This window comes from Balaenoptera ricei, chromosome 2 (genome assembly GCF_028023285.1).
Source record: "Balaenoptera ricei isolate mBalRic1 chromosome 2, mBalRic1.hap2, whole genome shotgun sequence".
NCBI classification, from domain to species: domain Eukaryota; kingdom Metazoa; phylum Chordata; class Mammalia; order Artiodactyla; family Balaenopteridae; genus Balaenoptera; species Balaenoptera ricei.
The window spans coordinates 8,355,491-8,367,781 of record NC_082640.1 but is presented as its reverse complement, the minus strand read 5'-3'; the positions used below and the strand labels follow the sequence as shown (position 1 = coordinate 8,367,781).

General features: G+C 47.7%; 1 protein-coding gene across 4 annotated transcripts in view; it reads right to left on the bottom strand.

Annotated features, from left to right (window-relative positions):
• The window catches only part of FRMD4A (FERM domain containing 4A), a 491,624-nt gene that overhangs the window by 232,489 nt on the left and 246,844 nt on the right, over positions 1-12,291 (bottom strand). The window contains exon 1 of one of the 4 annotated variants that reach the window (XM_059910410.1): positions 2,530-2,576. The exons of 2 other annotated variants lie outside the window; for them this stretch is intronic. The gene's annotated coding sequence lies outside the window, so the exon portion shown is untranslated. Of the gene's footprint in view, positions 1-1,749; positions 1,881-2,529; positions 2,577-12,291 lie in introns of those variants that run through there. One more of the 4 variants, XM_059910406.1, reaches the window with a different exon arrangement.

Sequence of the window (12,291 nt, the reverse complement as noted above, 5' to 3'; positions counted from 1 at the left end):
CAACACTGTATTTACTAGCAGGGCAACATAGTGTTGATTTCAAAGCAAGTCCAAATATTGCTTCCAATCAAATTAACTGCAGCTATTTAACCTCTGGGACCAAAGAGATTCAAGTCTATCTGCTGCGGGACCCCCCCATTCCTGGTGTACCTTAAATAAACCCAGATTTCATTCACAGCAGAAGGGACCCCTCAGCCAACAGAAGAGGCTCATCCTCTGACCCTCTAGGTTGCAAGAGATGAACACGCTGAGAATCAAAATCAGATTTCTGCTGATCTGAAGGTTTAGTCTTCCCACCATGTCCAAGTCAGACTCCAAAAGGGGGCCAAACACTATGAACGAACTTGAAGCAATTTAAAAACCAGAAACAAAACAATGAAATGTGTCCTCCCATCGCCCCCCCCCCATCAACCTCCCACTTTGTTGCACATTGGAAAAATGGCACACAGAGCTAAGTTCTACTACGTGTACGGAATAGATTTTGCATCCAACTCCTGAGACGGTTCCCCCAAGGTCAGCGGTGGCTTCCCTGGATGAAGTCATAAGTTTGCCCCTGGCTCTTGGACTGGTGCTTTCCCCGAACATCACAGTCATGCTTTGAGAAAAGGACCAGACTTATAGTGCCGAGGTGTTAGAGGTATGTGAGAAGCTGTTCAAAACCCACTCAGGTAAATGCAGATCAAATCAGCCTGACCAGGTGTCTAAATACAGCTGGGGCTACTCCAACACTGAATAAGCCATCCCCACCGAAGAGCTCGGATTTAGAAGTGTGCTTGGCTTAGGTGTTCTGAGAATCCCTTTCACCAGATGCTGGGAGGATTCAAACTGAGAGAAGCCAGAACAGCGGTAACAACCTCTGCTGGGATGTTCCATTCATAGGGGAGAAAGCCTCCTCCATCCACGGGGAGGTCAGGGGATCGCCTTTCCCAGCAAGCAGAGCTTCCGGGGGGACTGGCATTGCTGCACCGTTCAGAATGAGCGTGTCTATTAAGAAGCCTCCGCCAGACCTATTATTAGAACAGCCATCCCTTGGAAATTTCGCAGAATTTGCTTGAATCTACCGAGCAGTCACTCTCCTAACGAGGAACTGGGAAAGGCACCGAGTTCCTGACTACACACGGGCAGCCCACACGGCTCTCCAAGTACAGGACCGGTTCATCTTTTCTAAATGCAATAGGCGCCCACGTTTGGGCAGTTGCCTGCAATACAGAAGCACTGCGTTTGGGGGGTTCGTCCTGAAGGGGGTTCCCTCCTCTCCTCCTCCTCCTCCTCCCGCTGTCTCCCTGCATTAAACTTGCTGCAGCCATTTGGAGTGTGAAAGAGCAGTCCATTTTAGCAGTCCCAGGCAGCCGGCGATCTGCAGCCTGCCTCCTGAACCCACCCAAAGAACAGGACTGCCCTGTCACTTCCAGAAAAACGGTTAGAAAAAAAAAAAAAAAAAAGAACAAAATCACGCCCAGGTCTGCCTGCAGCAAGGTCCTTTCCTTTCTCCCCGGGTAGACCCAGCCAGTGTGAGGTCGAGATGCCAAAGAAAGTGGGTGCGGGGAGAGCGGGTAGCAGGAGGGAGTAGAGTCTGTGCCGCACGTGGGGTGTGCACTGGAACAATGTCACATCTGCGGCATTAAATGCTCTACGTCCTCCGTAAAGCAGAAGTGTCATGTCCCTCTCACCGGCCCAGAAATGGACCCAGAAGTGCTGCAGAATCCACCGCCTGCCCGCAGTCGCGGCTGGGAAACAAAGACACATTACCTTTTATTCGTGGCGCTTCCCGGGGAGCCGAGGAACTTCAGGTTTGCAGCGGCGGATCCGCCGAAACGGGCGTCCCATGCGCCCCGGGTGCGCAGGCCCGGGGCCTAGCCGGCGGCATCCGCGCCCAGCGCCTCCGCCCCCGCCTCCGCCGCGCGGCGCCCGCAGCCGCCCCGCCGGTCCCCGCGCGCCCCCGCCGCCGCCGCCCCGCCGCCCCGCCGCCCCCGCGGGTCCCCAGTCAGCCCATCGCCCGCTCGCGCCGCTCACGCCGAGCCTGGCCGCGCGCCAGGGCGCACCGCCGCCGGCCCGCCCCTCGCCCGCGCGCCGAGCACCGTGCCGCCGCGCCCGGCCCTCCGCATCGCGGTCGGCCCCGCGCGGCGCCCCCGGGCACGGCGAGCGCGCTCGGGGCGGCCGGCGGCCGGGGGCTAGGCCGGCTCCGGCGAGTCCCGCGCGGCCGAGCGCGCCGCCGCCTCCCGCGCGCGCCGCGGGGCACCCCCGAGAGCCGCCCGCACGCGGACAACAATGAACGCGCCGGCCCGGCCCGGCCCCTGCGCAGCCCGCGAGCCCCCGGTTCCCGCTCCGCCGCACACGCGATCGGGACCAACGTAGGTCCCGAATCAGCCGCCGAGCCGCAGAGGCTGCGCGGAGCCAGAGGCGTGCGCGAGAGGAGCGGGGATTCCAAGCCCGAGGACCGCCCGCGCACCCGGCGCCGTCCCCGACAAACCCACAGAAACCCGCCGCGGGAGGCCCCCTCCCACCCTGGGAGCCGGGGGAAGAGGCTACCTTGGCTGAACTTGGCGGAAGGTGCAGCTCTTATCCCTCGATCTAGTCCAGTTTTCTTGCATTAATCTCCCCTCAACTCTTTGGAAATGGAAGTTCCTGTGAGATAACCCAGTCGTGGGGCTATTGTCAGGATTCGCAACAATTACTGCGGAGGGGAGACTCCCATTTCCAGAGCCTGGGGGAGGAAGACGGCCTGACACGTTCTCTTTCCAAAAAAGAGAAACACACTGGGAGACTATCCCGAGAACAGTAACTCAATTCACATTGTATGTCTAAATGTTTATTACTTCAGGAGCTCAATTTGCCTTAGACACTTTTTTTCCCCCTTTTTTCATGAATTGTCAAAACACGGTTGATGAAATAAAGGGAGAAGGAGGCGGGAGCACCCGCTTAGCGAAGGTGGAAAAGCCAGCTTGTCTCAGAGGTAAAATCTTTCCCTAGAACTCACTCGTCACTTGAATTCCCAATATCCATCCACCCGTCCAGTCCATCCACCCATCCACCCATCCAACCATCCACCCATCCTTCAAGGGAGGGACTGTTTCCCCTTTCACCGTAGTTTGAAGGAGACCCAGGTATACTGATACCATTATTTCCAGGACACGGGCAGGAGTGAAAACTTACAAACTTTATAATAAAAAGAAATCTCACACATCCTGTCTTCCAACTGATCTTTCCAGAAACACAGCTTGTGTGTCCTCTGATGATCTCTGGTGAACATTTTTGACAGTTCAAGAAGGCCTCACAACCCACAGAAGGGAAACATCTAACTTTTCCTCCAAGTCAGTGTTGGAGGAAAAGGTGAACGCCTGTGAGAAGGACTACCCATCTTATTTCAGGCGGTGGTGATCACATGCTCCTGGCTGGGGGACTTGATTATCTGAATCTGAGGAATGGGAAGCTGAATGGGAGGTTTCTGTATTTTTGAAGTCCTTGAGGATTGTTCTCATGCCAAGCCCGGTTCTTTCATGTTGCATTTGAAGCCCATCTCCTCGTGTTCTGAGGCCTTTAGAGGGAATATTATTGCTTTGGAAGCAGATTATTTCCAGCGCTGCTTTGTTTTGACTGCAACACCCAACAGGTGGTGATCGAGGAAATGTTCAAACCTTTCTCTTCCGATAGTTTGCATCCTTAGAAGAGTCTTTGGATTCCATCTACATCCACCTCCTGCCTTTCCACCTTGGCCGCTGGAATTCTCAATATGTCCTGAATCAAGCTGACCCACTGGTAAAGCCCCTTTCCAGGTTCCCTGTCTCACTAAACAGCATCCTTCCTCTCCCCACAGGGACAGAGAGATCTTTCATCTCCCTCCTTTTACTCATGCCTCACTGTCAAATTATCACCAAGCCTATCCTCATAAATAGATCTGGAAAGTTCCTTGGGAGCAGCCCCTTGTCTGACTTGTTCCAACAGTGCCTAGTGCCCATTGCTTAATCTTTGTTGCATGAGTAGGCCCTGCCCCTAGCCTCGATCAGTGTACATCACCTTTCACCGCCATGTCTCTAGCAACCTCCTGACTGGACCCCAGTCTTGTCTCTCAAATGCATTCACCACACCACCTGGAGTCACTCTCCTGAAACTCACATCTGATCATAGGATTTCTTTGCTTGAACCCATTCAAGGTTTCCCTGGCTCTTAGGAATAAAGTCCTCGCTTCTTTAGATGGCTGGGATGTCCCGAGCATAAGGCCCTCCTTATCCGTCCAGCCTTGTCTGCGGCCACCAGACCCATAGCTCTCTCTTCCCTTCAGCTCCATAACCCTATTCCAGGTCCCCTCTGTTCCTGGTTCTCACTGGTCCCCTTGTCCCCCAGCAGCCCATGACTGTAGAAGCCACTCCAATCATGTCACATCTCTGCTTACAACTATCCGGGCTTCTCACTGCTCCTGAAGTATCCTCCCCATCGTCATCCCGTGTTATTCTCCGAGTCCCTCTCTATGATTTGCCACCAGGCCACTTTTCTGCCTGTGAATGACTCTTTCCTTTTCTTGGCTTTTGCATGTCTTGTTTGTCCTGCCTGGAATGCTCACCGCCCTCCCCCGTCCCGCCCCACCCACTCTTTGTATAGCTGGCTCCTCGCCATCCTTCAGTTTTCTGCTCAAACCCTGCCTCCTAGATAAGCTTCCCTGATCAGCACGTGGGAAGTGACCTCCCCAGCTGCTCTTTGTATCATTAGCCTGTTTATTTCCTTCTTAACTATGATTGGTATTCACAGCTGCGTGTGAAAGGCACAAACTGATGTCAGACTTCCAGAGCCTGGCTCTTGCCTCAGCCACCTGCTAACTGTACAACCTTGGGCAAGTATCTTAACCTCTCTGTGCCTCAGTTTTCTCACCTATGAAATGGGAATCATAATACTACCTACCTCATAGCGTTGTTATAAGGATTAAATGAATCAATATACGTGAAAAACTTAGAACAGGACCTGGCAATATAAGCGTATACATGTGAGGGCCTTTATGTGTTTTATTCTCACTCTGTCCCCATGGCCTGGGCTAGTCCCCAACACAGGCTGTCTTTACCCCCTAAGCCTTTTGTGTTTGGAGTCCAAACTGAGAATGGATACAAATTTCGGGAAGAAAAACTACATTTGAAGAATTTAAGTACTGAGAGAAATAGGCCATGGTAAAACTTGATGAATGAGATAAAAATTCAAACTTAAATCATCTGGAAGTTAATGAAAATATGAAGGAAATATATTCTCTGTTTCACCAACAGTGATCCTTGGAGTTCATGGATGACAAGCTTTGCCAGTCAGAATTTTGTAATGGTCTGTTTTCCGAAGAGAGGCCAATTCTACCACTGACAATTCAGGCAGTTTCTTGCAAAGACATAAAGAATCAAAGGATCTTTGCAAAGTGTTGGACCATCGGCCAGCCCTAACATGTAGTTGTGATGAAAGAATAGAGCATGTTTCCATTTTCAGCTCGAGTGTGATGCTTTTTGAAGAATCTAACTGAAAAAAGAAACATGGAAGGCTGGTTTCTGGACATACGCCTTTGTGTTTTGCTTTTACTGCTGGAGAAGATTCAGAAAGAAGGAGAAATACTTTTCCTTTGGTTCTTCCAGAGGGCAAGCAGGACTTTGAGACCTGATTACCAGGGGTTCTCACAAAGAGTTAGGGAGCTTTGTATTGAAAGGAGCTAAAGTCTCCGAGAGGAGAGGTGCTCTGAAGCTTGAAAATGGGGAATGGAGAAAAGCATGGAGAAAGGCAGTAGCACCCCTGGAGGAAGGAAAGGGGTGCCACCTGCAATTGGAGAGACCCGTACTCCATGTCTACAGAGTGCCTCAAGAGGGCGCTGGTCACCTGCTGGGGCAGCCTGAGGACAATGGAGGAAGTTACCAAACGCTAAGAGGTGTGTCTTAGGCACAGCAAAGGATCTTCGGGTTCGGCCAGGAGGGATGGCTTTGGCTTTAAAATGGACCTCAAGTTCTTGGGTACGTGAGCATCTCAGTGGCATCTATGCTGGATCAATGACAAGAGACCCTTTTCCTGTCATGAGGTATTGACAGAATGTGAGTTGGTGGAGAGGAAAGAATGAGTGAATTCCTGCCACCTTGGTGAGTGAGGACGTAGATTGAACTGGGTTTAGAGGAGTAAACTAATGTGATTTTCTTACACCCAAAGTTGCAGAGCAAAAATTAGACCCACTTCACTAATAGAAAGTATCTGGTTCTTAACTCTGGGGTCTGCAGTCACAGCTTTCCTAACAAGCTCGGGGCAGTACATGGAGCCGTTAGGAGAAGATGCCTCAGCTTGGATCTTAGCCAGAGTACCACTGCTGCTGGAGAAGGATGATCCCCACTCATTCCTTTGTGTATCTGCCCAGCTGAGGACAGATACCAGCGTGGGATGGATCTGAGTCTGGGCTGCACAATCCTTTGCTAAGAACCAATAACATGGGACAGCCCTGGAATCCTGCTCTGAAGGCGCAGTGTGACCTTGAACAAGTCTCTTAATTTTTTGGTGCCCGTTTCTTCACCTTTAAAACTGGTCTGAGAATCATCTCTCTCTCTCTCTAGCCTTATGAAGACCATGGATTCAACACATATTAAATATTTTCAAAACCACACAACTGATGACAGTTGATAACTAACATTATTACGAGTGCATATTCTGTGCCAGGCACAGTGCTAAGAACTTTCCAAAACATTCATTGATCATCACAAGATTCCTATGAGGTGGAAGTTATTTTTTCTCTCTCTTCTATGGATGAGGAACCTGGGGTCTAAAAAGGTGAAGTAACAAGCTGAGGGGACTCTGTTTATCAGATTTGAACCCAGAGTCATCCTTTTGTGACCCTGAGCTCTTATCTTGCAAGCTTGACTACCTCATACCAATACAAATGAAATATATTGGCAATCACGGTGAGCATGGCCACGCACTTACTTTATATACGCTATTAATTACGGATTGAGCCACAGTTGGAGTTGGGTAGCATCTAGGAGGTGATAGTATGTTGTGTTGTTACATTAGTTTCTAAGCTGCACCAAACAGACATTGATTTACATTCCGTTCAGATGTTTCCGGAAAATAATACTGGCATCTTTTCCTTCTACTTTCACCAGATTTTGAGGATAGAGCAAGACTCCTCTGGGGCAGGTTAAAGTCCTTGACTGGTTTTAAGTGAACCCTATTACATTTTTATACCCAATCCTTTTCTCTCCTCACTCCCAGGTCAATTAAAGGCCAATTCTGAGCCACTTCAATCAAAAAGAAAGAATTCCATCTCCTCTCCTGGCCAGACAGCTAGCACTTAAGACTGCGGTCCCTGGGGTATATGAAGAAACCATCTAATAACTGTGTTTTAGTTCGTTATTTTTTTAAATAGCAATGTCATTTTTTTAATAGCTATGTTTTATAATCTTGTTATGTTCTCATTACATGAGACTGTTGCTTATTATTTTTTCCTGGTTGGGGATCCTGATTTAGACTGTCTCAACTCAGGGCAGTAAAAACCCAGGGCAAGTAATTGTGAAACACAGACAAGAATCAATCAAAACATCACAAGCTAATTAATGTCATTTGGAGCCCCTGGGAGCAGCTGTATTATAGTGAGTACCATACTATAAAATCGGTGTACATTAGAAATACACTCAAGGACATAGGTTAACTCTCTCACCAAACCCTTTCTGTTCATTTGCTCTGAAATATATATTAACCGTAGTTAAGACTCACTTGGCACTTACCAGGTGCCAGATACTGCTTATGTGCTTTATATACAATAACTCATTTAATCTTCTCAACAGCCCTGGGAGGTCAGTGCTATTATTAGCCCCATTTGGAAGGAAGGGAATAAGTCAGGGAGAGAGTTTATAACCCACCTCAAGTCCTACAGATGAAAAGTAGGCAACAGCCCGTTATCAAACTTGGGTGGTCTGAGTTCCGAGCTGAGATTATTAACCCTCACTCATCTCACCGTCCATTGGTCAAGTATTTGGAGGCACTGCATCCCTTATTACCTAACACAGTGCCTATCAGCTGGGACTCAATACTCGTTATTTATTCGTGGGCCCATCACCTCGTTATGAAAGGGAGTTAAGACAGAAATATTTGTGAAATTGAATAGAAAACATTTTTCAGCAAGCATTCCTTTTTCGGTTGGAACTTAGAGAGAAGGCTTCTGTGCAGGTGACATCAATTACTCAATCTCTCAAGCAAGCAATAAGAATGTATTGGAACCATGAGCCAGTTTAGGAGGAAGGCCCCCAGGATTTAAGAGAACAGAGGCACCTGTGCCCCAAGGAGAAAAGGCAAGTCAGTTTCCTGGAGTTGAGATGGGGCTGAAAACTGTCATCGAGTGATGACTTGTGATGTGATATTTTTCCTGCCACCAAATAAAGATCAGACCCACCCCAAATTATAATGGCAAAGAATTTGCTATAATTCACGTTATAAATAAGGTGGGTTCAGTGAAGCAAGTTTCTAAGGTTCTGACTCAAATAGGCAGTTGGTTAGGCTGTTTGCTGAGATACGAATTGGATACGCAAGATTAGAACTCAGAAAGAGATATCTGGGTGGAAAAGAAAAAAGGTTGGCGACGCCTGTACATAGAGGGCACTTAAACCTATGGAAATTGACGAGGTTGTCCAGGAAAGATACTGTCTGGGGGGAAAAGAGGACTCAGGACCTAGCTCTCAGGCAGACTTAAGCCAGCGTCGGAATCACCTGGAAGGCTTGTCAAAACAGATCACTGGGTCTCACCTCCCCCAGGCCCCCCAGAGTTTCTGATTCATAAGTCTGGGCTGTGGTGCAAGGATCTGCATTTCTAGTAAGTTCCTGGGATGCTGACGCTGCTGGTCTCCGAGCATCTCTCCTCTGCCAGAGCGGTCTTCGCTCTGCTCCTGGCACCCTGGCCTCCCTGCTGTTGTCCAGACTCATCAGACTCTCTCTAGCCCAGGACCTTTGCACCTCCCTCTGCCTGGAATGCACCTCCCCAGATATCAGCCCATTCAAGCCCAAACCTTTTTCAGGTCCCTGCTCAAATATCACCTGCTTAGAGAGATCCTTTCTGACCATCTTTTTTTTTTTTTTTTCCAGTAGCAAGAAATGGAAGCAAGTTTTATTTCTTTTTCATAGCTGTCACTCAATTCTTCAAATGCCAAACTCACTGTGATCTATGACCATCTTTCTTAAGAAAGCAACTCCTCCCTCTCGCCCTCCTGCTTCTGCCCCTCACCCTCATCCCTTCCCTGGTTTATTTTTCTCGGTTTCCCTTATCACCTTCTAACAGACTATACAACTTATTTGTTTGTATGTTTTGTTCATTATCTGTCTCTCCCAGGAGAGCAGGGATTTACCTCTGTTTTCTTTTTGGCTGACTCTCTTGAACCTAGAATAGTCCCTGGCACATATTAGACGTTCAATGAGTATTCATTGAAGGATGAATTAAATGAAGGAATAAACATTCTTGCCTGTAGAATTGTGGTTTTAAGAATTTAATTCTGAAGGAAACCCTTCATAACTGGTTGCCTCCATATCAAAAATGAATATGACCATGTTGTTCCATTCTGAAAAAAAAAAAAGAAAAATCTCCTCTTCTACCCAGGATAAAGCCAAAGATCCTTGGATATTCTCCAGTAGGCACTGGTTGGGGCTGAGACACGGCAGGGAACAGACTCTGACGTGGTCCCCATCCCCCTGTTGCCTACAACCTGGTTAAAACCCTCCCCTGCTCTGAAATAGCCCATGCATCTCTCTACCCATTTGTAGCACTTTATTGTAACCATTTCTGCATTTGTCTATATGCCTCACTCAGGATTTCCTCCAAGGCAGGAATCATGGTGGTGCTTTGTTTCTGTTTTTATTTTATTCGAAGTCCTCAAAGTTTGTTCATCTGTACACAGTATATTTAATGTTGCTTTATCACTTTCTCTCGGCCAAGTGTTACGATCATTACCCAATAGATTTTTAGAGTGAAATCCATTCAGCTAATAAAAAACAGGAGAAGCGTCTGTGATGGTAGGAAACAGCATTTGACCGGTGTTTATATGCAATTCCGTGTAATTGTTTTAATAAAGGCGGCCTAAATTATAGTCAATCTGAAGCTATAAATGAGCTCTGTCGCTCAGAACTGAGCTGGGGCGAGTGGTGTGGTGTGTGCGCCGCCAGTGGTGTGGAACTTTCTGCAGTACGTTCCGCAGATTTCTAAAAGCGTTTGTGGAGGCCTGATAAAAACACTTAATAATCCTGCAGCTGTCATTTCTATCTTGAAATGGATGTTTTTCCATCTCTCCTCTCAGTCTCTACCTAGTAAACTCTAAATTGTTTTGGTGTTGGCTTTCAGAAACATAAGGTTCTTTCTTGGCTTATATTCTTTCATATTCATATTTTATATTCTTCTCTAGTGGGGTCTTGGGAAGATCTTCACAGGTCTTCTCTTGGATTTCACCCTCTTTTTCACTGTGTCAAAAGTGCAAAATAAAGCAAATAAACACTGGTCTGAATAGCTGATCCTGAGCAGAGGTGAGGATGCTTGAGGACAGTTTTGGTCTTGAGTTCTCAGTAGAAGAGGGGATACAGCGGAGAGAAAGCAAAGTATCTTTAGCATCTTCAGAGGATGCCTTCTGTGCTATTTGCAAAGAAAATTCCCTTGGAAATGGGTTATAACCTAAACTGGGATAGGATGATGATGATGATGGTAATAACGATGGCTAGTATTTATTGAGTGGCACCAGGCACATTATGTGAATCATCTTCAATTCCTGCAGCAACGCTGCAAGTAGGTATTATTCATTTCCATTGTATAGATCCAGAAATCGAGGCTCAGAAACATTAAGGAACTTGCCAAAAGTCCATACCCAGAAAGAGGCAGATTTGAATCTGAGTCTGTATTCAACTCCTCCAAAACTCGAGGACTGTATTTGTGACTAATTGTATAACAGGTTATTTTAGTTTCTGTTCTGTGGCAAGTGTAAAGCATTCCAGCAAACGGTTTTAATGTCGATTTTTTTTTTTTAAAGCCTCCAAAATGCGAGGCTTAATTTTGAGCAAAACCAGAAGTTGGTCAACTAAGGGCTCACAGCGAGAAGTCTCAGGATTGGTTTCTGGTGGAGTGGATGGATGGCTAGGGAGCTCCCGGAAGGAATGCAAAGCGGGAAACACCAAAGATGATATTCATCTAGGTGACGGGTTTGCCGATCACTGCCCCGAGCTGCCTCTGGTCATCAAAATCATCCCCACCCAAGCAGAGCTCTGCAGGCATCAGGAGGTGGTCCCCACCGGCACGTCCAGTGACAGCACGTAGCTGACTCGGCACTGCCCCGAGCTGGCTAACCCCGGCATAACCCCGGGTGTGTACTTTCGCTAACAGTGATTTGGCAGATGCTCTCTGCTGTCACCGTAATCTTAGTGGTTAGCATCTCTGATTCTGCTCCTCGTTCCTGTACAGCTTTGAACAGGTCAACCTAATTCTTCAGGCAGGACCTTCCTTATCTGTCTACACGGCAGGCTGAAACCAGTATTAGGATCCACTTTCCTGCCCCAAGACGCCGAGAGACATAGCAAAGTGGTTAGGAGTGCAGGCTATGGCACTGGACTTCCTGGGTTTGAACCACAGGTCAACCACTTACTAGCTGTTGTACTAGTCATACTAGCAATCTTGGGCTAATGGGTTCTACACTTCTTTCAGCCTCAGTTTCCTGAGGATTGCTATGAGGATTGCATTGCAAAACGGATAGTTTGTGGCACAGAACACACGCTGAATAAAACATATGCTATTAATTTTCTTATTTGCATTGACCTGTGTCAACTAAGGGCATGAAATCTGGCAGCTTTTGTCCATATACAATACCCCCTTGCCTGCTGTGTTAGATGTTGATATTTGGTTTAAGCCCTGTACCTAAGTGTTGTGAGCTTTAATGAGATGCCAGGTGATGTAAGTCCTGTACATAAATCATAGGAAATACCCTGATCCTAAAGAATAGTGTCCTGAATTCCAGCCCTTTCTTCTGAGTGTCCTACATGCCCTGTCCTTGTAGGGAGTGTTCACCCTGCTCATCTGCGATTAACTTAAGAGGGGATTCAGGTCCACTTAGGACACCTACAACTTCATTCAGCCACTGAGGGCACATTGGAGAGAACTAGAAAATGAGCCTGACTTTTTAAGGTCTGTTCAATCTCCAGTTCAATGGGAAAACCAAGGTGGATCGCAGATTAGACAAAACTAAATGCCCTGACCCTTCGTTCCTCGGACACTTAACAAGTGCCTGGGCAGCTGTGTCCATAGGCATTGTTCATAGAAGCGCTCTGAGGCTTGAAGGC